Source organism: Papio anubis, chromosome 4, assembly GCF_008728515.1.
Source record: "Papio anubis isolate 15944 chromosome 4, Panubis1.0, whole genome shotgun sequence".
NCBI lineage: Eukaryota > Metazoa > Chordata > Mammalia > Primates > Cercopithecidae > Papio > Papio anubis.
In genome coordinates this window covers 178,839,072-178,843,444 of record NC_044979.1, presented here as the reverse complement: position 1 = coordinate 178,843,444, position 4,373 = coordinate 178,839,072, and positions in this window count along the sequence as shown.

Sequence of the window (4,373 nt, the reverse complement as noted above, 5' to 3'; positions counted from 1 at the left end):
ACACACACCACCTACCACACACACCCCACATACCACACACCACACAAACCACACCCTCCACCACACACACACCACCCACCACACACAAACCACACCACACACCCCCCGCACCCCACATACCACACACCACACACATCACCCACCACACATACACACCATCTACCACACACACATCACCAACCACCCACACACCATACCCCACACACCACAAACACCACCCACCACACACACACCCAACACAGCCCCCACACACCACACACACATATCACCCACCACACACACATCCCACACCCCACACACCTATATCACATGCCACACACCCCACATCCCACACATCACACACCCTACACATCATACACATCACCCACCACACATACCACACACACACTCACACACTCCACACACACCACATACCACACACCTGACACCTCACTCCACCAAACATGCACACCACACACACACACAATGCTAACATCAGACACACACACACACACACACAACACACCACACACATCACCCACCACACACACCCAGCACACCCCCTGCACACTGTGTACATACACACCACCGATCACACACACGCACAACAAACACACTCACATACTGCTCCCACCACATACCATGTGCACACACACACCGGGCACATCTACTGACAGCACAGGCTCACGCACACACACACTCCAGCACTTTCCCACGTCCCCTCTGCCGTGCCTTCTGGGGTCTGTCCCACCCTTGCAGTCTCCCACAAAGTCCTGGGGAGGCGGGCTATGGCGTGGCCTCGGGCTCTAGGGGGACCGAGCGTGAGGGACAGGTAGGTGACAACCAGTTCCAGGACTGTGCGGCAGTATTTCAAGAACTGAATAGAGCCAGTGATGAGCAAAGTGCCCAGGCAATGGGGATGGGGAGGGTAGATGATCGGCCCAGTAGAAGTTGAATGGGTGGAATGGAGGAAATGGTGGACGCGGGGAGACCAGGAAGGAGCTGGAGTGGAGGAAGGAATGGATGGAATGGAAATGGAATGGAATGGAATGGAATGGAATGGGTGAATGGAAATGGAAGGTGAGAAAGAGGGCATGGACAGGTGGAGGACAGGAATGAAGGAAGGAAACATGGAATGGATGGTGGAAGGAAGACATCTGAAGGGACAGGTGGAAGAGTGGATGGATGGACACCGAACCGAACCGCAGCAGAGCCTCCAGCCTGGGTGTACAGAGGGGTGCTAGGAGCACTGAGGGCCAGCCCTGACAGGCGCCATGATCAAAGATGGAGCCTGAGTCAAAGCGGATGGGAAGTAATAATGCAAATGGCGTGGAGGTGCTGCAGTTGGCCTGGCGCCTCCCGGCTGACTGCAACCGTCTCTGGCCTGAGACCTGCAGCCCCAGGATCAACAGGGAGGGTTTCACCCACCTAGGTGCAGTGTCTCTGGTCTCTACAGTGCTTTGTGGCTGCCTGCTGGACTCCCTAGACTGGGCCAGGAGGCCACTGGCCCCACTGCAGGGGGCCCCATGGACAGAGCTACAAAGGTAAGAGAGAAAGGCAACAGACGCTGGGCTGGAGACTCCATGCAGGATAACCGGCCCTCCAACCTGCCTGAACCCTCCGGCGCCCACCCTGCTTTTGGGGTCCGATCCAACTCATCATGCTGGGACAAGGCTGCCCTGCCCTCCCTTCCCCTGGCACACCAGCCACATGTTCTAGTGACATGTGTCCTTCCCTGCATGACATTCTCTAAATATTCTGCTGACTGTGGTAATAACCATGAAGGATGGATCCCAGCCAGGCACCCCAGGTCCACGTGGAGGGGTGCCGCCAGGGTGGGAGGGAAGGCACAATGTGGACAGTTAGCCCATTTAGAAGGCCATGGGCAGACATCATGGGCCTGGGGCTGGGAAATAGGGTGAACAGCACCCCGTGGGAGGCATGGGGAGAGGCAGGGTGAGACGTGGGAGAGCGGGCAGTCAGAGGAGGAAAGGGAGTGGGCATTGCCCAGGTCTGGCCCTGTCCTGCCACCACACACATGCCCTGTGTGCAGAACAGAACGGGTTCACGCGCAGGTCAGGGCAGAGGAGGGTCCTGCCCAGACCCAGGCACAGGTCCTCAGGGCTTACCCATGGGCTCCGCGGCAGCTGCCCCTGGGACCCCCTCGGGCCTTCCTCTACATGCAGTGCCAAGGTGTCCACCACTCCCTGGGCCACAGGTAAGCAGTGACGCAAATGTCGGCCTGCCTGGGCACTTCGGCCTGCATTCTCCCTCGCCTCAGTCCAGAGATGTTCTGGGTGGGAGGTACAGGACCTCTAGGGACAGGCTACTTGAATATCCTGCCTGCCCCAGGCATCCCCATCCCAGTGACAGACCCCAGGAGCCTGCCACCCAGCCCAAGCCCACCACCCTGATGAGACCCCAGGGTGGCTGGCCCCCCACTGGGGTGAGAGGCCCTGGAGGACCCCCAAAAAGTTCCCTCCTGGGACTTCAGCACTCCGAGGCCAGGCTCCTCTCTGTCGCTGCAGGTGCTGCTCTGTGTTGGGATCCTGTCCCCTCCTGATCCTACTGAGCACACATGGGTAATACATATACACACACACCACACACACACCACCTACCACACACACCCACATACACACACACAAAACCACCTCCAATTCACACACACAATTCACCCACCACACAGACAAACCATACCCACACACACCCCCAGGACCCTAACATACCACATACACCACACACAAACCACACCACACACTACATACATACACCACCCACCATACGCTCCACACACCACACACCACACAGGCACAACATACCACCCACCACACACACATCACCCACCACACATACACACCATCTACCACACACACATCACCAACCACCCACACACCATACCCCACACACCACAAACACCACTCCAATTCCTCACACTCCAACACAGTTTCTCACACACCACACAATAATACATATATCAACACCTACCACACACATTCTACACTCTTAGCTACCATAGCCGCTATGCCACATACTCTGGCCTCACAAGGTCACATACCTACAATGTAAGTTGCTATCACTTCACATACAGTCATTGCCACAGCTATTTTCTGGCCACACACACACAACCACCATGGCTACCATGCTCTCACACATTGGCCAAAATACACTACCACCACCACACCACCACATACAACAAAGGTTTGACACACACTGACACACACATATTCACCACCATTAGCCACCACAACACAGACACACACACCATATCGCTGGCCAACCCACACACACATCACCACTCACACTCCAGCACACCCCTCTGCACACACATCATCGACACACACACCTCCACACCAACACACCTCACACACTTCCACCACACACATACCACACAGGCACACACATACCACACACTCCACACACAGCACAGGCTCACTTCACACACACATTCCAGCATCTTCCCACGTCCCCCATGCCTCTTCTGGGTCTGTCCCACTTTGCAGTCTCCCCACAAGCCCCGGGAGCGGAAGGCGGGCGTGTGGCTCCGGGCTCTAGGGGACCGGCAGCTGAGGGATGTAGGCAGGGTGACAACCAGTTCCAGGACCAGCGGGCAGTGATTCTCAAGAACTGGGCCAGGAGCCAGCAGTGAGTGGCAGGTGGCCACTTGGCAATGGGGATGGGGAGGCAGACACGCCTCCAGTAGAAGCTGGTGGCCGGGTAGCTGTGAGGAGCTGGTGGGGGGGAGGCAGGCTGGTGGTCAGCCAGAGGAGCTGGACCTGGAGGACATGGAAGAATGGGGAAGGATGGAAGGAAGGATGGCTCTGGTGGAATGGAATGGAATGGCCTGAGGGAAGGAATGGAAGGGTGGAAGGAATGGAAGGAAGGACAGACCAGGTGATGGATGACCGAAGATGGATCGGATGGAAGGATGGAGGAAGGACAATGGACATGGAGGAAGAGGGACAGTGGAATGGAAGGAATGAACCTGTGGTGTGTGTGTGTGATGTGATGTGGGTGTGGTGGTGGCATGGCATGTGGCGTGTGTGTGTGATGGTGATGTGTGTGACGGCGGATCGCGGGTGGCGTGGTGCATGCATGCGGTGTCGGTGTGTATGTAAGAGTGTGGGCGTGTGGTGGTGGCATTGCGGTGGTGTGGTGTGTGGATGTGTGAGGCATGGTGCGGTGCGTGTGGATCAGGTCTCCATCCCATCCCCGCGGAAGCGATCTGACCCCAGTCCCGCAATAATTTTAGTCCCAGCTCTGCGCCAAGCCCAGGCTAAGGACTTCACGGGCTGGACATCTGGCCTGCAAGAGCGCCTTTGAGAACGAAGAGCGGCAGCTGGAACCTCAATCATCCTTTAATGAAGGATTCAATGGAAGAAAATGCCAGGTAC